Source organism: Oncorhynchus mykiss, chromosome 30 (genome assembly GCF_013265735.2).
Source record: "Oncorhynchus mykiss isolate Arlee chromosome 30, USDA_OmykA_1.1, whole genome shotgun sequence".
Taxonomy (NCBI): domain Eukaryota; kingdom Metazoa; phylum Chordata; class Actinopteri; order Salmoniformes; family Salmonidae; genus Oncorhynchus; species Oncorhynchus mykiss.
Window position 1 is genome coordinate 43,860,976 of NC_050570.1, and position 27,064 is coordinate 43,888,039.

At 41.8% G+C, this 27,064-nt stretch overlaps 1 protein-coding gene across 3 annotated transcripts in view; it reads right to left on the bottom strand.

Annotated features, from left to right (window-relative positions):
• The window catches only part of LOC110521873 (potassium voltage-gated channel subfamily C member 1-like), a 148,966-nt gene that overhangs the window by 14,033 nt on the left and 107,869 nt on the right, over positions 1 to 27,064 (bottom strand). The window lies entirely within an intron of this gene.

Below are 27,064 nucleotides of genomic sequence, written 5' to 3' on the forward strand. Positions count from 1 at the left end.
TAAAGTACAACACAGTAGAGTACAGTAGAACATAGTAGAGGGGAGAGTACTGATGGATAAAACAGCTGGTGTCAAGCTCCAGTGACTTTTAGCTCCCTCTGGTATACACAAAGAGAGGGAAGAACACTCATTTGTCTCTTAGAAAAAGGAGAGAGAGAGCGAGAGGGCAGACTCAGCATCCAGATGTTTTAGCCTCCAACACTGAATTCTAAACCTCCAGAAAGACAGACTTCAGACAGACAGGGGGACAGGGCAACAGTACATACAGTCAAAGCTCTATTCAGCACCTCCCCAGAATAACAACGTGACCAACTTGGACCTGGTGAAGTCGTCAGGATTTGGGAACAGAAACATAAGCAGAACATTTACTGTGTGTGTGTGTGTGTGTGTCTGAAGATTGTATGAAAACACTGGCAGCTTCACCGGGCCCAACAGAACCTGGCTGCCTCCCCCTTATTCACCCTTTACACCTACCTCTCAGAGCCCCCATCACAGTAGTAATGATCTCGGATCAATTTGACCTTTAGATCAAAGCAAATAAAATTAATAAGATAATATTTGAATGTCCAGAGGTGAACTGATCAGAGATCAGCACTCCTACTCTGAGACGATTTGTGAATGCAGGCCCATACTTCCTCTCATGGTCCAAGCCTGCCTTCTTCCCTTCCTCCTCCTCCTTCCCAGCGATGTAGTAGAACGTAAACATAAAACACAGCTTCATGTTGTGGATAGCCTCTATGCACATATTATTACGCTAGATTAGTGTTTGAATTTGCATTACTCCCACCACCCCTTTAAGGGTGAGTCTAAATTCAACCACCTTTTAAGAGTGAGCCAAATTCTAACATCATCCCTTTAAGAGTGAGCCAAAGGTCACATACCCCTGCTCAGACGTTGCATGCATCAACCAATGGTTGCGTGCCACATCATTGACGGTGCTGTCAGCAACATCTGAGCAGGGGAACATGACCAATATCTAACACCACCCCTTTAAGAGCAAGCCAAAATCTAACACCACCCATGTAAGAGATGACACTTTGTGTTGTCTGTGTGTGTTGTGAAGTTACAATAGAGCAGCAATCTGGATATAAACCTCACCACACATGACCAAGAAGTAGAATCATCAGGTAATAGGTGGCATAACAGGATAGGTTTGATCATCCTCTGTTCTCTAAACTCAAAGCAGCCACATCTCATCCTAATGTGTCCTTTCTTTGTGCTGTTTTTGTTGTCATGAATTACTTTGTTCCATCGTTACTGATAATAGAGAATGTGTTCTTGGGCAGGAATGAATGAGGGCGGAAAGGCAGTCACAGCACATGTCATCAACCGTAAAATTGGGATCCAATTCAATCAATCACAGATAAAGACCACACCGTGGTTTACACTGTATACAAGGTCTCGCAGACATTGTCATTGGATATTTTGATTTAGTAAAATCACATCTACCCTTAAAATACAGCATCAACATTCTGTATGAAACCTGCAGCCCTGCTGAAATTAAACAGCATAGACCAGCATACATTTCAAGCTGGTCTATGCTGGTCCATACTGGTCAGTGCTGGTCAAGTTGGTCTGACCAGCATGGTCTAGCTGGTTATGCTGACAGACCAGCCTTTGTTGTGTTTCTGTTCTGTTTTCGCTGATGACCAGCCTTCATTGTGTTTTTGCTGGTGACCAGCCTTCATTGTGTTTTCGCTGATAAGCTGAAGCAAAACCAGCATCAAGTCACATTATGCTGGCTTACAAAGTGATGTTTAATTCCTATTGGAATCCAACCAGAGTGGATTCCCACAGTCTGCATTCAGAATGACTGCCAGGGTTTAGAAGATGAGGGTTGTTCAAAACTGTGACTCAGTTGTCAAGTCAACACATCCGTCAGTGCTGCTGTGAACCGCATCACGAGAGACATCCCAAATGGGAGATGTATATATTTTTTTTAATTCAATGTTTGAGTTGCTTTGTGAATCACTAAATTAGCTTGATGTGATATTACTGCAATGCTGCTCATTGCATCCAAGTTGCTTCTTGACATAGGCGTAGAGCTGTCAGTCAAGGCGAGCTCATGAATATAAGCTCCCCACCCACTCATCCTGTCTTTAAAACTTCCTGGTAGTTAGCCATGAGAGAAAAGGTACTTTTCAGAATGACTGTTCAGGACCGTTGGGTGCCATGTAGAACCCTTTGATTTGTCTCTGTAGGGGAACCTTTTGATTTCCATTTAGAACACTCTCATGAAGAACCCTCTGGTTCCAGATAGAACCAATGACAGGTGCTACAGTTATACTTATAGGATACTACAGATGTGCCGGAAGTATCCTATAAGTAGAAGTTATCTGCTACAGAGTTGCAGTAAAAATACAGTGGGGCCATACTTGTTAACATAAGCAAGCATTTCAAGTTAAATGGGTTCTCACGTACAAAATGTGTTTCAGCCAATGAAAATTGTTTATTTACTTGCATGTGACGCAAAATTGTTCTGGTCCCATTAGATAACCTAGCACATATACTAACCTCAACGAATCGTACTGATTATGTCCTGGCACAACTTCTTCATCAACCTATAAAAGATCTTAGACTTTATATCGACCAACCAATGTAATTTCTTAAAATAGGTCAACCCTAGACACTAGAGGGATATTTTAAACCTACAAATTCGAGATGTACTACTGTAGCAAAATGTTGTGTGCCAATATTGCACTGATGCATCCTTGATTAGGCTACTAGCTACTACTAACGTAAGACACCATTTTCACGTTATTGCATACATGACAAAACCCCGCGTTTTTGTTTACCAGTTTCACACGCATCTATGTGCTTTTATGGGGGAAATATAAATGGGGTCCTTACAACAACAAAAACCTGTTGACTGCCGGTTCTTGATGCTCGATTCAAAACGCATGTGATGAAGTGGATGATTCTAATCACGCACAGCCTATAAAACATTGTAGCCCTACATTTAGGTGTACACGTCCATGTAATATAGCCTACGCAATATCATTATTAGACAATAGCAGTGTGTTTGTGTGCAAGGCTGAAGAAGGTAGCTCCTTCTTAAATTCATTCATAATCTTAATAATCTTAATCTTGGCTGTACGTCCCTTTTCAACACAATAGCAGTGCTTGACTTGGGCAGGAGCTCACCAGAACTGAGTACTTGCACCTCAAATGTTCTCATGCTTGAGTTCCTGCACCCCTTATCAAATATTAGCTCAAAAGTATTGTACAGTTCCTGCACTTAAATATATACAGTACCGGCACCTATTTTAGTCCAAGTCAAGCACTAACACTAACACAATACATGTAAATCAACATCAACATGTGACAATTACGTGAACTAGTCACTTTACACAGAGAGCAATTTGACCAGTCAGTCAAATACATGTGATAGTTGCTTTGACGATCAGATCTGTTGGACTTAGTTATGTTAAGGACACTTCCATCCATGAACAAGTGTTGGAACGCGTCCAACTACTTTGACGATTTTAATTGGCTGACGCAACTGTGCCAGGGTATAATCAGTACCACCTGTTTAAGTTAACTTAGAGTTAATTTGTACCATATTATCTGATGGGACCAGCTACAATTTAGTGTTTGATCACATGCAAGTAAATCAACGCTTTTCATTGGCTGACACGCATTTTGTGCATGAGAACCCATTTCACTTTAAACGCTTGCTTTTTTACAGTTGAATTAAGGTGTTATTGTTGTAAAATTACTTGTTTACCTGACTTTCACTGCACTTTGAAATGTAGGTGGGGGCAATGTGCTGGTGAGGCTCATTAGCATATTTGGAGGCATGGTCTAAAATATGTTGTATTTGTACCAATTGTTTGTGGAAGTATTGCACCAGTTGAAGTGTTTTATCGTTATGTTGATGAAGGTTGAGGTAGAACTATCGTACAGCCGCGATCACTGCTCAATGAGTGCAGTCCATAGACATTGAAAACCGGTGCAATCATCTAGGTGTAGTGTGTGGTGTCTGGAAGTTGGAAAAGGTGGCGAGTAGTGCAGACGAAATGGAGAAAAAGCGGGTGAAGCAACAGCTGTGCTAGAATGCGAACAATATGGGTGTCAGTTCTGATGGTATGGAGCGGGAGGATGAGGGTTAAGGACTGAAATGGTCTGTAGTGGAAAGACATAGGAAGAAGAGAGATCCTGATACTGAAAGCAGTGGAGCGTTTAGTTAAGAAAGCATAAAGAGCGCCAAGGTAGGTAGGAAGCAAAAGTAATAATGTGTCGGAGTGGAAAGCAGTTACAGGGTTTTATGAGACAACAGGGCCTCATTTACACCCTGACTAACTAATGCCGTAGAAAAAGAGGTAGGTCAAATTAGCTCGGTTCATTGGAAATGGTCAGTTGAAGTCAGAAGTTTACAGACACCTTAGCCAAAGACATTTAAACTCAGTTTCACAATTCCTGACATTTAATCCTAGTAAAAATTCCCCGTCTTAGGTCAGTTAGGATCACCACTTTATTTTAAGAATGTGAAACATCAGAATAATAGTAGAGAGAATGATTTATTTCAGCTTTTACTTCTTTCATCACATTCGCAGTGGGTCAGACGTTTACATACACTCAATTAGTATTTGGTAGCATTGCTTTTAAATTGTTTAACTTGGGTCAAACATTTCAGGTAGCCTTCCACAAGCTTCCCACAATAAGTTGGGTGACTTTTGGTCCATTCCTCCTGAGAAAGCTGGTGTAACTGAGTCAGGTTTATAGGCCTCCTTGCTCACGCACGCTTTTTCAGTTTTGCCCACAAATTTTCTATGGGATTGAGGTCATGGGTTTGTGATTGCCACTCCAATACCTTGACTTTGTTGTCCTTAAGCCATTTTGCCACAACTTCGGAAGTATGCTTGGGGTCATTGTCCATTTGGAAGACCCATTTGCGACTAAGCTTTACATTTCTGACTGATGTCTTGAGATGTTGCTTCAATGTATCCACATAATTTTCCTACCTCATGCCATCTATTTTGTGAAGTGCACCAGTCCCTCCTGCAACCAAACACCCCCACAACATGATGCTGCCACCTCCGCGCTTCACAGTTGGGATAATGTTCTTCGGCTTGCAAGCATCCCCCTTTTTCCTCTAAACATAACGATGGTCATTATGGCCAAATAATTATATTTCTGTTTCATCAGACCAGAGGACATTTCTCCAAAAAGTACAATCTTTGTCTCCATGTACAGTTGCAAACCGCACTCTGGCTTTTTTAAATGGTGGTTTTGGAGCAGTGGCTTCTACCTTGTTGAGCAGCCTTTCAGGTTATGTCATTAAATAACTCATTTTACTGTGGATATAGATATTTTGTACCTGTTTCCTCCAGCATCTTCACAAGGTCCTTTGCTGTTGTTCTGGGATTGATTTGCACTTTTTGCACCAGAGTACGTTCATCTCTAGGAGACAGAACGCGTCTCCTTCCTGAGTGGTATGATGGCTGCGTGGTCCCATGGTGTTTATACTTGCGTACTATTGTTTGTACAGATGAACGTGATACCTTCAGGCATTTGTAAAGGATGAACCAGACTTGTGGAGGTCTACAATTTTTTTTCTGAGGTCTTGGCTGATTTCTTTTGATTTCCCATGATGTCAAGCAAAGAGGCACTGAGTTTGAAGGCAGGTCTTGAAATACATCCATAGGTACACCTCCAATTGACTCAAATTATGTTAATTAGCCTATCAGAAGCTTCTAAAGCCATGACATCATTTTCTGGAATTTTCCAAGCTGTTTAAAGGCACAGTCAACTTAGTGTATGTAAACTTCCCATCCACTGGAATTGTGATACAGTGAATTATTAGTGAAATAATCTGTCTGTAAACAATTGTTTGGAAATTTACTTGTGTCATGAACTAAGTAGATGTCCTAACCGACTTGCCAAAACTACAGTGTGTTAACAAGAAATGTGTGGAGTGGTTGAAAAATGAATTTTAATGATTCCAACCTAAGCGTATGTAAACTTCCGACTTCAACTGTAGATTGTTAATATTGTGTGGTAGCCAGGCTCAGCAAGAGAAGATTCTGAAAATGGAAAAGCTTAATGGGAAGAAGATTGAAAGCCATATCACTGGTGCTTATGTTAGATTGAGGGGAGTCAACACTGGGGTCCCAATATCTATGTCTATACAGTGCCTTGCGAAAGTATTCGGCCCCCTTGAACTTTGCGACCTTTTGCCACATTTCAGGCTTCAAACATAAAGATATAAAACTGTATTTTTTTGTGAAGAATCAACAACAAGTGGGACACAATCATGAAGTGGAACGACATTTATTGGATATTTCAAACTTTTTAACAAATCAAAAACTGAAAAATTGGGCATGCAAAATTATTCAGCCCCCTTAAGTTTATACTTTGTAGCGCCACCTTTTGCTGCGATTACAGCTGTAAGTCGCCTGGGGTACGTCTCTATCAGTTTTGCACATCGAGAGACTGACATTTTTTCCCATTCCTCCTTGCAAAACAGCTCGAGCTCAGTGAGGTTGGATGGAGAGCATTTGTGAGCAGCAGTTTTCAGTTCTTTCCACAGATTCTCGATTGGATTCAGGTCTGGACTTTGACTTGGCCATTCTAACACCTGGATATGTTTATTTTTGAACCATTCCATTGTAGATTTTGCTTTATGTTTTGGATCATTGTCTTGTTGGAAGACAAATCTCCGTCCCAGTCTCAGGTCTTTTGCAGACTCCATCAGGTTTTCTTCCAGAATGGTCCTGTATTTGGCTCCATCCATCTTCCCATCAATTTTAACCATCTTCCCTGTCCCTGCTGAAGAAAAGCAGGCCCAAACCATGATGCTGCCACCACCATGTTTGACAGTGGGGATGGTGTGTTCAGCTGTGTTGCTTTTACGCCAAACATAACGTTTTGCATTGTTGCCAAAAAGTTCAATTTTGGTTTCATCTGACCAGAGCACCTTCTTCCACATGTTTGGTGTGTCTCCCAGGTGGCTTGTGGCAAACTTTAAACAACACTTTTTATGGATATCTTTAAGAAATGGCTTTCTTCTTGCCACTCTTCCATAAAGGCCAGATTTGTGCAATATACGACTGATTGTTGTCCTATGGACAGAGTCTCCCACCTCAGCTGTAGATCTCTGCAGTTCATCCAGTGATCATGGGCCTCTTGGCTGCATCTCTGATCAGTCTTCTCCTTGTATGAGCTGAAAGTTTAGAGGGACGGCCAGGTCTTGGTAGATTTGCAGTGGTCTGATACTCCTTCCATTTCAATACTATCGCTTGCACAGTGCTCCTTGGGATGTTTAAAGCTTGGGAAATCTTTTTGTATCCAAATCCGGCTTTAAACTTCTTCACAACAGTATCTCGGACCTGCCTGGTGTGTTCCTTGTTCTTCATGATGCTCTCTGCGCTTTTAACGGACCTCTGAGACTATCACAGTGCAGGTGCATTTATACGGAGACTTGATTACACACAGGTGGATTGTATTTATCATCATTAGTCATTTAGGTCAACATTGGATGATTCAGAGATCCTCACTGAACTTCTGGAGAGAGTTTGCTGCACTGAAAGTAAAGGGGCTGAATAATTTTGCACGCCCAATTTTTCAGTTTTTGATTTGTTAAAAAAGTTTGAAATATCCAATAAATGTCGTTCCACTTCATGATTGTGTCCCACTTCTTGTTGATTCTTCACAAAAAAATACAGTTTTATATCTTTATGTTTGAAGCCTGAAATGTGGCAAAAGGTCGCAAAGTTCAAGGGGGCCGAATACTTTCGCAAGGCACTGTAGATGATATTAAAGAAAATGTGAAGGGAGGAAGAGTGATTGAGACCAAAGTGTTGATCAGTAGGAAAGAAGGTCAAAGAAGTGAAGCCTATCAGTGCTGCTAAGATTTTAGAAGGTCATGCCTGGGAAAGTAAAGATAGGATTCCTTCGTTTCAATGTCGTAGAATTTGTCCTGTCCCCATTGCGGTGTTTTAAAAGTCAAAGAATGGGACTGATAGCTGTTCAATGTAAAGGAAGGAAAAGATGTTCTAAGTGTGGAGGGAAACATGATTACTGTAAATGTGGGAGCAATGTGAAGGTTAAGTGTTGTAATTGTGTGGGGGAACATAGTGCAGCATTTGGTGGATGCCAGGTGCAGAGAGAGGCTAGAGAGGCTCAGAAATATAAAATGAGTCATGATGTATCGTATGCAGAGGCTGTGAAACAGATTGGTGGAGCTACAATGTGGAATGATGCCGCTTCCATGGCTGCTCAAGTATTAAGTGGACCTAATGTCGGGGGTGGTGTTTCTGCTGGTCCTGGCATGGTTTCAAGGCCTGTTCAGAAATCTTGCGCTCATGAATGTGCAGTGTCAAACGACACTTTGACATGGGAATAAAGTTGACATCATAGCTTTTATTGGTAAGGTTATCAGGTTGTGGAAAGTAGGTAATTGTGGAGACAGCAAAATAGATATTGGGGGTAACAGATGTTACTGTTGAAATGGTTGTCAGTGAAGGTAGTGAGCCCCCGGCAGTCATTCTGAATGCAAGTAAGTTACTGTGCATTTTACAATAACTTACTGACATCTGGTTGCCAGTTAAGGTGCCAGTAAGAAACTAGCAGTTACTGGCTATTAAGTTACTGTGAATTGTTACAATAACTTACTGACAACTGGTTGCCAATTAGGTAACGCAGAATTCAAAGCAATGTCAAGGCAACTCATTTCCATTAAGTTCCTGTGAAATGTTGTCATGTTACGTTTGATACCGAAGCTCCGAGGCATGCGTTGAAATAGCTAAGCAGCTAACTTCGAAGCCGTGTGCCAATGCGTGCATCACTTTATCAGTAGTACATCATCAATGACATCCGAGACTTAGTTTGAGTCCATGCTTTTTCAAACCGTGTGTTGCAAAATGCGAGAGCCCACTGATTTCGCAGCGGTTCCGGTGCTTTCTTCCGATTCCAAGACGCTTTCAAACATCGACCTCTACTGGACACTGTACTTACAAATATAGTAATATATAGTATTTTATATTATTTATATTATATAGTATTTTAATCTGACCAGTAGTTTAGCAGGTAGAGTAGGGAACTATGAAACAGTCAGGGACGTAAGGGTATGAGGTCAAACCCTGTTGAAGGCACACTTTCTGCACTGTTGTTCAAATAATTTGTTTTATTTACTATAGTATAAGGTTCTATCTTCAGCATCCTAAATAACGCCATAGATTCAGATTATGAAAAATAGTCAACTTGAAGGCAAAAAAGGGAAGCATGATGACAGATACAAACCTGGTATTCCAACTGATTATAAGAGTTTTGATGAAAACAGTGGAGAAAAAAATACTTCCATCTGATAATCACATGCTGCTATTTATTGCTGACCAGCAGATGTCAATAATGTACATTGTGAACAGATAATGAAGCTCTGAGTAATGAACCGTTTTTCGGCACAATTTGGTGAATTTTGAATTTCTGAAGCCTTCAGAAAGCCTCGGTTTCCCATCACACCCCCTTAAACTGGTACAACACTTGAACTGGCGGTTGGCACAAACACATATATACATTCCCCCACCTACACTTCAAAGTGAAGTGATGATTGTACCTTATATTCAAAATATTGGATAGAAAAATGTACCCTAAAAGGAACCAACCAATACCATGTGAGTTCCTATGTGTACCTCTGAAGGTACCTTATGTGTACCTTTGACCTTTTTGTACTCCAGGGAACAAGACTGTACTCTAACTGTACCCTAATTTTGATATGTTCTTGGTAATAAAGATGCTCCTGGTGGAAAACCTCAAAGTATATATGCACACTTTACATCAAGCACGGCTATTTTTTCCATTGGTGTTGTCAGATAATCTGACAATTATTGACTTGGTTCTTGGCAACTTTTAGCAAAGTGCAGAAATGTATTCTTGCCTTTAATCTGTGGCCAATCTCTGTCATGCCCACAGACCTGGAGGTGTTAGCAGGACATTCAGGTCATTAACAACCAACAGGTTGTGAGTTCAAATCCCAAGTGAGGTATAGACTCAAGTAACCAACATTCAGCAGCATACTGTCCTTTTACAGCAATAACACCTTACATTTGTCTGAAAAACTTCCGTAACCTGTTGTTTACCTTACTTTCACTGCAACCAGTAGCCTGTACTGTATCGTAAAATGACAGGACTTTTTAACAGTGCATTTTATGGTATAAACGGAAAACATGGTAGTGCTTCACAACCATCACAGCAGCAGAGAACCCTTCCTGATGTGCAAAAGTGTTACATCCCTGACAAAGAACCCCTGAATAACCTTTTTTTTTGTGTATGCTGGTCCAGCTGGTCTGCAAAACCACACCCATCACTATCATACTTACAAACATACTCTATTGCTGTCTGTTTCAATATCTATGTTTTTGCATGTACATTGATTGATTAATTAATCAATTCATTTATCTTATACTACACAAAGTAGTATACCACTAACTTATACTACATATTTTTCTCAACTAATCAAATCTGTTATTTGGACTTATTGCACCCGTTACTGAAATGGTTGTTCCAGTTTAGATGGTTTAGGTAGTCTCATTCATAAATTGTTCTAACCATGGCAGTCGTGCTGAATGCAGATTTTCAGTGAGTGAATGAATGAATGAAAGGTCCAATTATTGGATATCCCTAATCAGTCTGGATAGGAATAAGAAATCCCTTTTCAAGCCAGCATAATGTGACTTGATGCTGGTTTTGCAGGTGACCAGCTTATGTTGGTCATCAGTGTCAAAAACACAACGAAGGCTGTTCACTGGCGAAAACACAATGAAGACTGGTCACCAGAGAAAACGCAACGAAGGCTGGTCACCAGAGAAAACACAATGAAGACTGGTCACCAGAGAAAACGCAACGAAGGCTGGTCTATGCTGTTTTTCTTCAGCAGGTAGTGCGGTTTCTTTCAATATCTGTAGTTGATTAAATGTGGGCCATAGTCGCCAACAGCACGGGAGAGGTTGTAGGCTCCCATCCCTCTCCTCACACTGACACAAACTAACAAACAAAATGAGAGACAGAACATGGCTCATCAAACAAATCAAAATCTGAAACAAACAACTGAATTACTATCACAAATACCAGGTATTAATATCATTACTATACTTCCAGATGAGTTGGGCCTGTGTCTGGAATTTAGAACTTAGAATACAACACTGAGGGGTAGGTTTGGGGTTGGGGAGCACTGGGCTAACGTTGTCGCGTCCGGATGAGTTTGTTTTGACGCCAGGTTCTTACATTAATGCATTGCCTATAGGAGCCACTCAGTCATGGGCTGGTGCTGTGAACAAGAGGCATGCTGGGTAATACTGTCTGGGTAGTACGCTACGGCTATGCAACAGATCTGGGTCATCGTGTTCTTCACAACCTGACCACTCTTCTTTGGCAGAGCGGGTGTGATGAGAGAGTGTGTGTGTGTGTGTGTTCATGTGCATGTCTGTTAATGGTTTGTGTGCCTGTTTGAGGGTACAGGAATTTCCAGGATTCTGTATTAAAACTTGAGCATGTACTGAGCATGTACTGTTAATGTCTAAATTGATGATGTGTAAATATATGTGCATGTGTCTACTCTCTAAATACAATATATTTATGCATTACTGTTTTCATATATCTACACATGCATCTGACTAGCTTCACTTTAGGTGTAGGGTAGAGTACACACATCATTATTCAAAGGTACAGTGCATGGCTGTGTAGGATAACCTCCTGCGTTGGTCTCTCTATTCAAACTCTTTGTGTTTGAGACGTCGACCCTTGTAACAGCCCACATCAATCCCAGCAACTCTTAGCTGATTAGGAAGTAAGTGTGTGTGTGTGTGTGTGTGTGCGTGTGTGTGGTCTTAGGGTTCCACAAGCAGTAAGGGGTGGTTAGATTGAGATCGATATCTCCCAAACGGTTAGCCTATCGTGTCCTACAGTAATAACATGTTTGTTTTCAGGCTTTCAAGAAGCTTCACTTAGCTCAGCTCGCTGAGACCAGGACAGGACAGGGACCGGGACGAAGGCCCTGCTCAGGAGAGGTTGAGGTGGGAAAGAACAACGTAGTAACCACGAGTAACGGCTGGTAACCGTTGGACGGATTCCAGGCATACCTAGCGTAATGATTCATTTGTGCAATTGCAATGTCATGAAACCGGGCTGGGAGGATTTCCTTGGTCAGGTCACAGGATATATAACTCTGAACTAGAGCCTTGGGTTTTTCTTGGTCGGATCAGGTGGTCTGGACAAAACTCCCGGCCCTATATAATGACTTAGAACTAGGCTATGTGTAAATACAATGGGTAGATAAGAGAATATGTGGTTGGTAGTGACAGTTTGATTGGCTAATGGCTATTGGCCATACTGTTTATCTAACGTTACCCAGATCACCTCCTTCACAGCATCCAACACACCATGCAACATGCACCTTACAACTAGGTGACAGAGAGAAAGAGACAGAGAGATAGAAGTACAAGCAAAAAATAGTTCATTAAATTATCACAAAAAATGTCAGACCATAAATATCAACAAAGAGAGCAAAATAATAATATAATAATTATAATAAATGAGCCAATAAACGGTACAAGTATGATCTCTTTTTGAATACTCTACTCACTTTTTTTATTGACTTTATCAGGAACTCATTGTTTGATTAGCACTCAGGAGAACTTAACTCTGTTTCATAGCTTCATTTTTGACACAAATGCATACTGTATTCTCACACACACACTCGAACGCACGCACGCACACAAAATGGCGCACGCCATAAAACAAGATGATTTAAAACTGGCCCGCTAGTATGTGATCTATATGCATTGCCAAAGATTTCTTGCTGTAAAACATGCATTGTGCATCACTATCAAAGATGATCAATGCTATTAAATCTCAGAGTATTAAAAAAATCAACTTGAATTCACTTTTAGATTTGTAAAAGCTAATGTATGTAATTCTACTCCATTCTTGCATTACATCCTTACATATATCAGGTTGAACACATTCACGCCACTCTACATGGCTTTACAGCAAAGCCTGGTTGTTTAATGCAGCAGAATGCAGCACTGTTCCTGCCAAAGCCGTGACATACCAGCTTGTTCCTCCTATACCGTTTTCACACTACCGAGCCAAACAGAGCCGAGTCCAACCAAGCTGTACTGCGCTGGCCTGGTTAGTGGTTACGCATCCACTACAGTTGCTGGAACTCTGCTGGAATGGACAATGTGAAAAGAGGTAATCTGAGCCAGCACAGCATGGTTTGGGTCAGCTTGATAGTGTGAAGATAGTGTTACAGAGGAGGAGGGCAGGAAGCTAGTCGGTTGTACGTACCTCAGGTCAAACTTTAGTTATGCTACGCAGGTGCAATGACTGGGGATGTCCTGGGGATGGGATGGAACGGAACATGGAAGTTAGTCTGAGAGGGGGAGGGGGGGGAGTGAGAGAGGAAAACAAGGGGACAAATATTTCCCCCAGCGCAAATCTACATGTAGATAAGGTTTACAATATCAGAGTTGTTATATACTTTGTTATGGCAGCCTTTTTGTATTATATCTAGTGTTTGGATCGTTGGTAGTGGATGTAAATAAATATGCATGCTCAGGTAGTTGATGTCAGGTACTGTATAGGCTATATACACCAGTATTGTGCAGTAAATACCTTTGTAGCAATAGAGTTCAATAATATGTGTGCTGTAGAATTACTGTAGTACAACTGTAGTATTAATGTAGTATTAGTGTAGTATCACTGTAATACAACTGTACTATCACTATAGTAGTATCACTGTAGTATCACTGTGGTACAATACCACTGTAGTATAGTATCACTGTGGTATTAGTGTAGTATCACTGTGGTAATATATCACTGTAGTATTACTGTGATATCACTGTAGTATCTATCACTGTATATTCACTGTGGCATTAAATAAAAGCAGCTTAAATACATGAATATACAGCAGAAGTCGGAAGATTACAAACACTTAGGTTGGAGTCATTCAATCTAAGTTTTAAACCACTCAACACATTTCTTGTTAACAAACTATAGTTTTGGCAAGTCGGTTAGGACATCTACTCTGTGCATGACACAAGTAATTTTTCCAACAATTATTTACAGACAGATTACTTCACTTAAAGTTCACTGTATCACAATTCCAGTGGGTCAGAAGTTAAATACACTAAATTGACTGTGCCTTTAAACAGCTTGAAAATTCCAGAAAATGATGTCAGGGCTTTAGAAGCTTCTGATAGGCTAATTGACATAATTTGAGTCAATTGGAGGTGTACCTATGGATGCATTTCAAGGACTACCTTCCAACTCAGTGCCTCTTTGCTTGACATCATTGGAAAATCAAAGGAAATCAGCCAAGACCTCAGAAAGAAATTGTAGACATTCACAAGTCCGGTTCATCCTTGAGAGCAATTTCCAAACACCTGAAGGTACCACGTTCATTTGTACAAACAATAGTACGCAAGTATAAACACAATGGGACCACGCAGCCATCATACCACTCAGGAAGGAGACGTGTTCTGTCTCCTAGAGATGAACGTATTTTGGTGCGAAAAGTTCAAATCAATCCCAGAACAACAGCAAAGGACCTTGTGAAGATGCTGAAGGAAACAGGTACAAAATATCTATATCCACAGTAAAACGAGTCCTATATCGACATAACCTGAAAGGCCGCTCAACAAGGAAGAACCCACTGCTCCAAAATTGCCATAAAAAAAAGCCAGAGTGCGGTTTGCAACTGCACATGGGGACAAAGAATGTACTTTTTGGAGAAATGTCCTCTGGTCTGATGAAACAGAAATAGAACTGTTTGGCCATAATGACCATTTTTATGTTTGGAGGAAAAAGGGGGAGGCTTGCAAGCCGAAGAACACCATCCCAACCGTGAAGCACGGAGGTGGTAGCATCATGTTGTGGGGGTGTTTTGCTGCAGGAGGGACTGGTGCACTTCACAAAATAGATGGCATCATGAGGTAGGAAAATTATGTGGATATATTGAAGCAACATCTCAAGACATCAGTCAGGAAGTTAAAGCTTGGTCGCAAATGGGTCTTCCAAATGAACAATGACCCCAAGCATACTTCCAAAGTTGTGGCAAAATGGCTTAACAACAACAAAGTCAAGGTATTGGGAGTGGCCATCACAAAGCCCTGACCTCAATCCTATAGAACATTTTTGGGCAGAACTGAAAAAAGCCTGTGCGAGCACGCTTCTGACCCACTGGGAATGTGATGAAAGAAATCAAATCTGAAATAAATTATTATCTCTACTATTATTCTGACATTTCACATTCTTAAAATAAAGTGGTGATCATAACTGACCTAAGACAGGGAATTTTTACTAGGATTAAATGTCAGGAATTGTGAAAAACTGAGTTTAAATGTATTTGGTAAGTAAACTTCTGATTTCAACTGTACTATACATGGTTTTAAACTGCCGAAGTATAGTAAATTTAAATGTATAGATTTAATTTGCATAAATGTTTCTTATTACTTTCCCACTTTTTTAGTATTATATATAAATGATGATATATTTGCATTGGCTGATTATTGTTATGTCACATTACGAAACAACATGTAGATTTGTAATCACCTGGGGCAATATTTGAAACACATTTTTCACATTTATGGATGTATGACAGAAAACAACACAGTTGACACAGTAACCATACATACAGTAGAACATCTGTATGTATCAGACATAGCATGAAAAACTGAACCACGTTTTAACACACAAACACCATATCCCCAAAGAACATTGAGTTGATTCATAAGAAACCACACTGGGGCCTAGATGGCCAGCTCTCTGCTATGTCACATGGACACATATATGAACACACATGCTGAACACACATTACTTACGATGGGGAGAGGGAGAGGGGCGCTATAGATGAATGAATGAACCTACTATATCTCCTCCTGAAGAATCTAATCCTACTGTTCTTTTCCTCATGCATGTTGCATGTACCTTGATAGTGGCCAATGACGGAGAGAAAAAGAGAGATGAGAGAGAGAGAGAATGGGGGCAGAAAAGAGAGAAAAAGAGAGAGCGAGAAAGAGGGAGGGATGGCAGAAAAGAGAGATTGAGGGAGAAAGAGAGAGAGGGGGGGGGGAGGGGGGAAGAGAGAGAGAGGGAAAAAGAGTAAAACAGGACAGGACAGGACAGACAGAGGACAGACAAGACAGACAGAGAAATATTCCCTGATGTGAAAAGGGTTAGTTCACTATTATGGGAATATTCGACGTACTGACACTGCTACACTGAACATAGCCCTTAGATGTATGTTACACATATATGTTCTGTATATACACAGGATGACCAGAGTATATACAGTAGAAATTATTCCATGTTGGTGTCAATGACCGAGATATGACAATAAATAACACACACACACACACACACACACACACACCCCAGGACTCACTGTCACATGCAGTATATCCCAGTCTATTTGTTGACATAATGCAGACTCTATGTCACTGTCACATGCGATCTGTTTACCGTCTCCCCCTGTCTGGTACAGGTAACTCACAATGGCTAGCCCCATGTCGTTGTATGCTAAGGAAGAGTGTTTTGAATACTGATGTTAACCTTTCTGGTTATAACCTTTTTCAGCAAGACAGATCTTCCAAAGCTGGGGGAGGGGCAATCTTTACCAAGGAACACCTTCAGTGCTCGATTGTCTCCACCAAGTCTGTCCCCAAACAATTTGATTTGCTTGTTTTAAGTATTAAACTTTCAAATAGCTCTTTGTTGACTGTTGCTGGGTGCTACCGTCCTCCATCAGCACCGGCCTGTACCCTAAACTCTCTCCTGGCCCCTTACACTTAGTCTGAATTTGTACTGCTAGGTGACCTAAACTGGGACATGCTTAAACCACCTGACCAAGTCCTAAAGCAATGGTACTCCCTAAATCTTTCTCAGATTATTACCAATCCCACAAAGTATGACTCCAAACACCCAGAAAAGGCTACTCGTCTTGATGTTATCCTCACAAATAATCCTGACAGGCATCAGTCTGGTGTTTTCTGTAATGACCTTAGTGATCACTGTTTTACAGCCTGTGTTCGCAATAGCTGCTCAGTGAAACGACCTGCTCTGATTTGTCATAGACGCTTGCTAAAAATCTTTAACGAGCAAGCCTTCCTTCACGAACTGGCCTCTGTAAAATGGTATAAAAGGGTATAGAATCAGCTTGATCCCCCCAGAGGGATCGAAGACATTTGGACCTTCTTTTTTATATATTTTCAGTAGTATTGTTAACAAACACCCCCCATAAAGAAAATGAGAATTCAAAAAAGGATCAGCCCCTGGTTCGACAGTGATCTCGCAGAGTTACTCCACCTCAAGAATTGCATTTGGCTAAAGGCTCAGCCCACGCTTACTCAAGCTGACTGGCTCTCGTTCAGGCAAATGAGAAATAAGTGCACTCAGGCTATCCGGAAGGCCAATGTTAGTTACTTTCAGGAGCAGTTCTCTCTCTGTGGGTCTAACCCCAATAAATTCTGGAAAACGGTTAAAGACCTAGAGAATAAACCCTCCTCTTCACAGCTGCCCATGTCCCTTAAAGTTGATGATGTGGTTGTTACTGACAAGAAGCACATGGCTGAGCTCTTTAATCACCACTTCATTAAGTCAGGATTCCTATTTGACTAATCGCCAAGTCTATCTCCAACCTTTTTAACCTCTCTCTCCTTTCTGGGGAGGTTCCCATTGCTTATTTAAAGGGGAGATCAAGCTGATCCTAAATGTTATAGGCCTATTTCTATTTTGCCCTGTTTATCAAAAGTGTTGGAAAAACTTGTCAATAATCAACTGACTGGTTTTCTTGCTGTCTATAGTATTCTCTCTGGTATGCAATCTGGTTTCCGCTCAGGTTATGGATCGGTCACTGCAACCTTAAAGGTTCTCAATGATGTCACCATTGCCCTTGATTCTAAACAATGTTGTGCTGCTATTTTTATTGACTTGGTCAAAGCTTTTGATGCGGTAGACCATTCCATTCATGTGGGCCGGCAAAGGAGTATTGGTGTCTCTGAGGAGTCTTTGGCCTGGTTTGCTAACTACCTCTGTGCAGTGTATAAAGTCAGAAAATCTACTGTCTCAGCCACTGCCTGTCATCAAGGGAGTACACCAAGGCTTGATCCTAGGCCTCACACTCTACTCAAATTTACATCAACAACATAGCTCCGGCAGTAGAAAGCTCTCTCATCCATTTATATGCAGATGATACTGTCTTATACTCAGCTGGCCCCTCCCTGGATTTTGTGTTAAAAACTCTACAACAAAGCTTTCTTAGTGTCCAACAAGCTTTCTCTACCCTTAACCTTGTTCTGAACAAAACAAAGGTAATGTCCAAAACAAAGGTAATGTGGTTTGGTAAGAAGAATGCACCACTCCCCACAGGTGTGATTACTACCTCTGAGGATTTAGAGCTTGAGGTAGTCACCTCATACAAGTACTTGGGAGTATGGCTAGACGGTACACAGTCCTTCTCTCAGCACATATCAAAGCTGCAGGCTAAAGTTAAATCTAGACTTTGTTTCCTCTATCGTAATCGCTCCTATTTCACCCCAGCTGCCAAACTAACCCTGATTCAGATGACCATCCTACCCATGCTAGATTACGGAGACGTAATTTATAGATCGGCAGGTAAGGATGTTCTCGAGCGGCTAGATGTTCTTTACCATTCGGCCATCAGATTTGCCACCAATGCTCCTTATAGGACACATCACTGCACTCTATTCTCCTCTGTAAACTGGTCATCTCTATATACCCGTCGTTGTACTGCTACCATGTTGTGTTGCTACCATGTTGTTGTCATGTAGTGTTGCTACGTACCATGCTGTGTTGTCATGTGTTGCTGCCTTGCTATGTTGTGGTCTTAGGTCTCTTTTTATGTAGTGTTGTGTTGTCTCTCTTGACGTGATGTGCGTTCTGTCCTATATTTATTACTTATTTTTGTATTTTTATACCCAGCCCCCGTCCCCGCAGGAGGCTTTTTGCCTTTTGGTAGGCCGTCATTGGAAATAAGAATTTGTTCTTAACTGACTTGCCTAGTTAAATAAAATGAAGTATATCCAAGTCTATTTGTTGACATTATCCATAATCGTACCTGCCTGATTTTGCCTACAGTATTTTCACCTGCTGATTCTGGTTTAGATTCTGGTTTAGATCGAGGGGGTTGAGCGCGTATTGTCATGTACAGCATCATTTTTTTTTAGATTAGCTGTTGTTCAATGGTCAATATTAGCAATATAAGTGCAATATTATCTTTGACCTGCAGTTTTAACCTCACTGCAGCACATACCCAGCTATATAGACCTCCAGGGGAGAAGGGGAGGGGGAGAGGGGGGTACAAAGTGGCAAAGAGACAAAGAGTGAGAGGGAGAGTGAGAAGCAGAGAGAAATAGGGAGAGGGGAAGAGAGAGAGACAGAACACCATTGTGGAACGGCATCTCCTTCTGTCCATCAATGATTCCGAGTGCAGCACAGAGAGAGCAGCAGCCTAATGGCGGTGGTGCTTTGTGTCTACGGGGGGAAATCAATGGTAGAAGAGATCAACTGGAACAGCGCACATGAGATTAATTGAACAGACCACTAATTCTAAACAAACCCACTCCAGTAAAATATGGCACCCTATTCCCTATATTGTGCACTACGTTTAACCAGTGCACATTGAGGGTAGTTAACTGCATAGGGAATAGGGTGCCATTTTGGAAGCACTCCTGGACTACTCCAGTGTTTTAAAAGCAGAGCCTGACAGACCGTAAGTGCCACTCAAGCTGCTATCAGGGGAACACTTTGGTCCTGGATCAGCTCTTACAGGACAAAGGCACTCTGCTCCACTAGGAAACCTTAGGGAGGAGATGCACCCTGGACCCGGATCAGCTCTTACAGGACAAAGCCACTCTGCTCCAATAAGAGTCATGAGGGCTGATGCTGCACTGCTGTCTGCTTTAGGGTTAATAGGGATAGGATTTGTCTTTCGCCAAATACAGTGCCTTGCGAAATTATTCGGCCCCCTTGAACTTTGCGACCTTTTGCCACATTTCAGGCTTCAAACATAAAGATATAAAACTGTCTTTTTTTGTGAAGAATCAACAACAAGTGGGACACAATCATGAAGTGGAACGACATTTATTGGATATTTCTAACTTTTTTAACAAATCAAAAACTGAAAAATTGGGCGTGTAAAATTATTCAGCCCCCTTAAGTTAATACTTTGTAGCGCCACCTTTTGCTGCGATTACAGCTGTAAGTCGCTTGGGGTACGTCTCTATCAGTTTTGCACATCGAGAGACTGAAATTTTTTCCCATTCCTCCTTGCAAAACAGCTCGAGCTCAGTGAGGTTGGATGGAGAGCATTTGTGAACAGCAGTTTTCAGTTCTTTCCACAGATTCTCGATTGGATTCAGGTCTGGACTTTGACTTGGCCATTCTAACACCTGGATATGTTTATTTTTGAACCATTCCATTGTAGATTTTGCTTTATGTTTTGGATCATTGTCTTGTTGGAAGACAAATCTCCGTCCCAGTCTCAGGTCTTTTGCAGACTCCATCAGGTTTTCTTCCAGAATGGTCCTGTATTTGGCTCCATCCATCTTCCCATCAATTTTAACCATCTTCCCTGTCCCTGCTGAAGAAAAGCAGGCCCAAACCATGATGCTGCCACCACCATGTTTGACAGTGGGGATGGTGTGTTCAGCTGTGTTGCTTTTACGCCAAACATAACGTTTTGCATTGTTGCCAAAAAGTTCAATTTTGGTTTCATCTGACCAGAGCACCTTCTTCCACATGTTTGGTGTGTCTCCCAGGTGGCTTGTGGCAAACTTTAAACAACACTTTTTATGGATATCTTTAAGAAATGGCTTTCTTCTTGCCACTCTTCCATAAAGGCCAGATTTGTGCAATATACGACTGATTGTTGTCCTATGGACAGAGTCTCCCACCTCAGCTGTAGATCTCTGCAGTTCATCCAGTGATCATGGGCCTCTTGGCTGCATCTCTGATCAGTCTTCTCCTTGTATGAGCTGAAAGTTTAGAGGGACGGCCAGGTCTTGGTAGATTTGCAGTGGTCTGATACTCCTTCCATTTCAATATTATCGCTTGCACAGTGCTCCTTGGGATGTTTAAAGCTTGGGAAATCTTTTTGTATCCAAATCCGGCTTTAAACTTCTTCACAACAGTATCTCGGACCTGCCTGGTGTGTTCCTTGTTCTTCATGATGCTCTCTGCGCTTTTAACGGACCTCTGAGACTATCACAGTGCAGGTGCATTTATACGGAGACTTGATTACACACAGGTGGATTGTATTTATCATCATTAGTCATTTAGGTCAACATTGGATCATTCAGAGATCCTCACTGAACTTCTGGAGAGAGTTTGCTGCACTGAAAGTAAAGGGGCTGAATAATTTTGCACGCCCAATTTTTCAGTTTTTGATTTGTTAAAAAAGTTTGAAATATCCAATAAATGTCGTTCCACTTCATGATTGTGTCCCACTTCTTGTTGATTCTTCACAAAAAAAATTATGTTTGAAGCCTGAAATGTGGCAAAAGGTCGCAAAGTTCAAGGGGGCCGAATACTTTCGCAAGGCACTGTAATACATTCTAATTAATAGTACATGAGAATAAAAAGCAAAATAGTAAAATGATAAACAAACACTGTAGAATAAATAATAATAATAATACAACTTGAATTCAGTGCATTGTGGGAGCATGGTTTGATGACTACATGTAGTATTATCTGATTTGATTACTTACTAGTACAACATATTTACATATTATTAAAATGAAAGAATTATGCAATCATTCATTTTAATAATCTAACCCAGAATGCTTTGCACAAACGTCCCAGAATGCTCTCTTCCACTGTTTCCTTGGCAACAGTGGGAAATAAGGAGAAAAGGGAGACACAGAATGAGAGAGAGAGAGAGAGTATGAGAGGAAAAGAGGAAAGGAGGGGAAAATAAAATAAAACTCACAAGAAAACCCCACAGTACATTACAGACAGGAAACTAATAACCACCAATAAACAAATTATACACACATCATTGTACATAAAACACAACACAATATCCACACACACCCTCAATCACACCAATTACACTATTACAACTATACAATATTTATCAGAGGAAAGTATTAAAGAGAGAGGGAGAGAAAGGCTGCTTCCCAATATGTCCTTTCTCCTGAAGTGTACACTTGTGCTTCCCCCAGCGCATTTGAAAAGCATTGGACAGAGTTTCCACCATATGTTTGAGGCATACCAATCTTTTTCTTTTAAATCCATGAGAGGGAGTGAACAAGTGCACACTTCAGGAGTCAGGAAAGATATTGGGATGCAGGGTATATACGTAAGGAGCCCAAGCCTCCAAGCTTTAACCTCTCCTGACCTCTGCACTTTAGCATTTGTCAGCAGAGGTCAAAGCTGCACGTGTTATAAAATAAAGCCATTAACCAGCAGAACCACTCTGGGCACAGAAACAAATGAGAAGCGCCAGAAGGAGGAGGAGGAGGAAGAAGAAGGGGAGGTTTAAAGCACTATATCCCACTTTAAAAGCGGAAGGCCGGCAGCCATTTTGGGGCGCTTTTGGAGGATGTCTTTTTTTGCTTTTAGAGTGTGGATGAAGCTTCTATTATTATTATTATTATTATTATTATTATTATTACAGGGCCGTCAGCGGCTGTGGCTCAACACACTAACCACCACTAACACCAGTCAGCTAGTCACCACAGACCGTACGGCTACTACCCTCACTTACCTAGCACTGCAAGTAGCTGTCTGTCTGTCTGTCACCACAGACCGTACGGTCTGTCTGTCTGTCCGTCCGTCCGTCCGTCTGTCTGATGGTTGGTCCGTCAGTCGGTCTGGTTGTAAGTCTGTCTGTTGGTTGGTGGGTCGGTCTGACTGTCTGTCTGCTTGTAAATCAGCCTGTCTGCCAGTCTGTCTGTCTGCTAGTCTGTCTGTCTGCCAGTCTGTCTGTCTGCCAGTCTGTCTGTCTGCCAGTCTGTCTGTCTGCCAGTCTGTCTGTCTGCCAGTCTGTCTGTGTCTGTGTGTAACACTGTGTGTGTGGAGGGGTGCGCTATACACCTGCCCAGTGCCGGTAAGCCATTAATTCCCAAAGTGTGTACAGTATCTAGACTAGACCTATATGTTTTGATCTAGCCTGGCCTCAGTGCTCTCCCACTAAAAGACTGAAGCACACCTTAAAAAGCACTAGACGGGGCGGCAGGATAGCCTAGTGGTTAGAGCGTTGGACTAGTAACCCGGAAGGTTGCAAGTTCAAACCCCCGAGCTGACACGGTACAAATCTGTCGTTCTGCCCCTGAACAGGCAGTTAACCCACTGTTCGTCATTGAAAATAAGAATGTGTTCTTAACACACTTGCCTAGTTAAATAAAGGTTAAAAAAATTATAATAAAAATAAAAACTTGTGAACAGTGTTTCAGCACAGCCAAATGCATCCCCCACTCCAGCCACTAACATTCATAGGTCTACTGCTGTATAGACTACGTCAGCTTGAGTCAATGCCACTCGTATAGGGACATTTGTGGTGAGCAGGGAGCAGGCATAAGATCTGATCCAGAGTCAGTCTTGGAGAGGACTGACTCTGGACTAGCACATAGGGGCACCCCCTGGTACTGTGATGAAACAATGTTTTGGTCACCTCAGAGTGGAGGGCAATTCCAGAAAGAGAGAGATAACCAGCTTTCACTTCAAGAAATTAACCATAACACACCAGTGGCCTTTACTCTGCTACCAGTTTATATAGACACAAACATGTTAACACTGATTTGGTTTAATCATCTGGATTTAAATGAGTCACAGTTTTTTCTCTCAGAATTCTCCAATTGTGTATGGATTATACAGTATCTTGGATTTGTGTATTGTTTGTGTGACTGGTTGTACACTGCTAAACATGGCAGTTGTACTGGTGTCTCTGAGTAAGGCGAGAGGAGACACCAGAGTAAAGAGCCACAGGAGTGAGAAGAGGACACGGCAACACAAAACAAAAATGACAACAAAAACAAAGGGAGCACAAAGGAAAACACAGGACACACCACGGACAGACGGACGGACAGAGACCGGGGAGAGGACAGTGACAGACAGACAAGTGTAACACAGAGCAACAAGAGCCGACATACAAACGCATGACACGACACAACCTGAGGAGGGAGACAACAACAACAGACACATCAGAAGATATGGCCCCCTCACAACCCCACCCTCCTCTCCATGGTGGTCCTAACACACATACTCACAAACGCACACACTCATTGCAGAGAACAGAGGGCTAGCATCGCAGCCGACACACACACACACACCCACATATATACACGCAAGCGCACACACAGCGCTAACTGATGGACAGAGGGACATCCACAGCCAAACATGTACCGTAGCTCATTCACACCCACACACTCCCGATCAGAATCTTGTGTTATGTTGGTAGCGTTGCGTAGTGGTTTAATTGGTCAAATGGGTCATGAAGGGTTCAGTTTATGGTGTGTAACAGGGCTCTAAGACGGGGAGTCGAGGGGTAGGCTACAAGTACACGTGGTGAGAAATCCTGTGTGTTGTGTGTGTGTGGAGGAGTTCGGAGAGGGTGAATTTGAATGCAGGCCTGGGCTGAGATTGCAGGCGAGGTATCTGGGAAGGAAGGATGGAGGGAGGGAAGAGATGAGGAGGGGGAGGTGGGGGTGGCCATCATATCGCTCACATCACGTTACATAACGCCATTTAGCCTCCCATTGCACAATTAAGCCCGGCTCCTCTCTTTCTTCCTCTCGCTCATCCTCTCTTTCTCCCTCTATTGGATCCAATGAGTCATGTAGGTCTAATCGGCCCCATTCGCTCAGGGCACATTCTCTCACCCCTCAGTGGAAAACGGTTGTGGCGTTTTGGTGGTGAGAGAGAGAGAGAAGAGAAGGTTGAGTAAGAGCGAGAGAATAGAGAGAGAATAGAGAGTGGGGGAGAGAGAGAGATGACTACACTGGTCTGCAGGAACTGAGAGGGGGTTTGGGGTCATCCGGAGGGCAGAAATGGAGGTTAAAGGTTGTGTGTCTGTCTGTGTGTGTAATGTAAGGTTAAGTGCAGAAGTTGAACTGAATGAAATTGACCAAAGGCTAAGCCATAGTTGGGGTTGAACTGTGTTAAATGTGGGGAGACACACATACATTTCCAAACATACGTTGATGTACACTGCTCTCCTGAATGATTGTCACCCTAGGTAAATAGGAAGAAAAAAGGCTGTGAAAAAATGTAATTGTTTATCAGCTTTATTTTACACTCAAAATATCATATGAATCTGACCTGTAATTGAGTTTAAAAAAAATACATTTAAAAATAATAATAAAAATTCATCAATAAATAATTATTTTATTCAAAAACATGCTTGTCACAATTATTGGCACCCCTAGAAATTCTTAGGAACATAATCTAATTAATGTACTGTATATTCCGATTAAGATTTACTTTTTAAAGTTCATCTGACTCTTTGGGAACTCTTAAGTGGTCCTTCCATGACTTCCTATTTCACTGGGATGGCGACACACAAGCTAAACTCCCTTAGTCATCCATCAACATGGGAAAGGCCAGAGAACACACAAATGAAATTAGATTTTAAAAAATAAAAAAAAGTTGTTGACATTCACAAATCTGGCAATGGCTATAAAATGATAGCTACAACCCTGATAATACACATTTCCACTATTAGGGCAATAATTAAGAAATGAAAAACAACTGATGCAGTGATAATCCTGCTTGGAAGAGGACGCAAGTTTATTTTGACCCCACACAGAGTGAGAAGGACGGTTCAAGAGGCAAACAAATCTCCAAGGATCACAGTTGGAGAATTGCCAAAGTTGGCTACATCTTGGGGACACCAACTCTCCAAAATTACAATTAGATGCCACCTCTATGCCAACAAGTTATTTGGAAGGGTTGCCGCCTCTGCTGTCACCAAACTACAAACGTAAGTGCCTGGAGTTTGCTAAATTCGTGATGTTGTGGGGATGTTTTACTTCCAAAGACCCTGGGAACCTTGTTAGGATACATGGCATCATGGACTCCATCAAGCACCAGAATATTTTTGCCCAAAACCTGTCTGCCTCTACCAGGAGGCTAAAACGGGGTCATCCGGCAGGACAACGATCCAAAGCATACCTCTGAATCCACACTAAAATGGTTCACTGACCACAGAATCAAGCTTTTGCAACGGCCATCCCAGTCCCCTGACCTAAACCCCATTGAAAACCTGTGGGGTGAGCTGAAGAGGAGAGCCCACAAGCGAGGACCAAGGACCCTGAAGAATCTGTAGAGTTTCTGTATGGAGGAATAGTCTCAAATCCCTTCCTATGTGTTTTCCCACCTCATCAAACATTATAGGAGATTACTCAGTGCCACGCCCTGACCTTAGAAAGCCTTTTCATTTCTCTATTTGGTTAGGTCGGGGTGTGATTTGGGTGGGCATTCTAGTTTTTCTATTTCTTTGTTGGCCGGGTATGGTTCCCAATCAGAGGCAGCTGTCTATCGTTGTCTCTGATTGGGGATCATACTTAGGCAGCCTTTTTTCCACTTTTAGTTTGTGGGATCTTGTTTTTGTGTAGTGCCTGTGAGCACTCCAGTCGTTACGTCTCGTTTGCTGTTTTTGTTGGCGAGTTTCATTTTAATAAACATGTGGAACTCTATGCACGCTGCGCCTTGGTCCGCTCATTTCAACGAACGTGACACTCAGAGCTGTTATCTTGGCAATGGGAGGGTACACAAAGTACTACATGCAGGGGAGCCAATAATTGTGACATGCATGTTTATTCATAAAATATTTACTTATTGATGACCATTTGTTTTTCTTTGATCAATTTGAACTCAATTAAAGGTTCGATTCATATGATATTTTGAGTGGAAGATCAAGCTGATAAACAACAATTACATTTTTTCACTGCCTTCTTGAGTTCATACAGTATTCACCCAGGGTGCCAATAATTCATGAGGGCACTGTATGCATACACACAAACATGCACACTCACACACACTCACACACATACGCACCCGCGCACGAACACGCACACAAACACATACGCACGCGCAGACCCGAGCA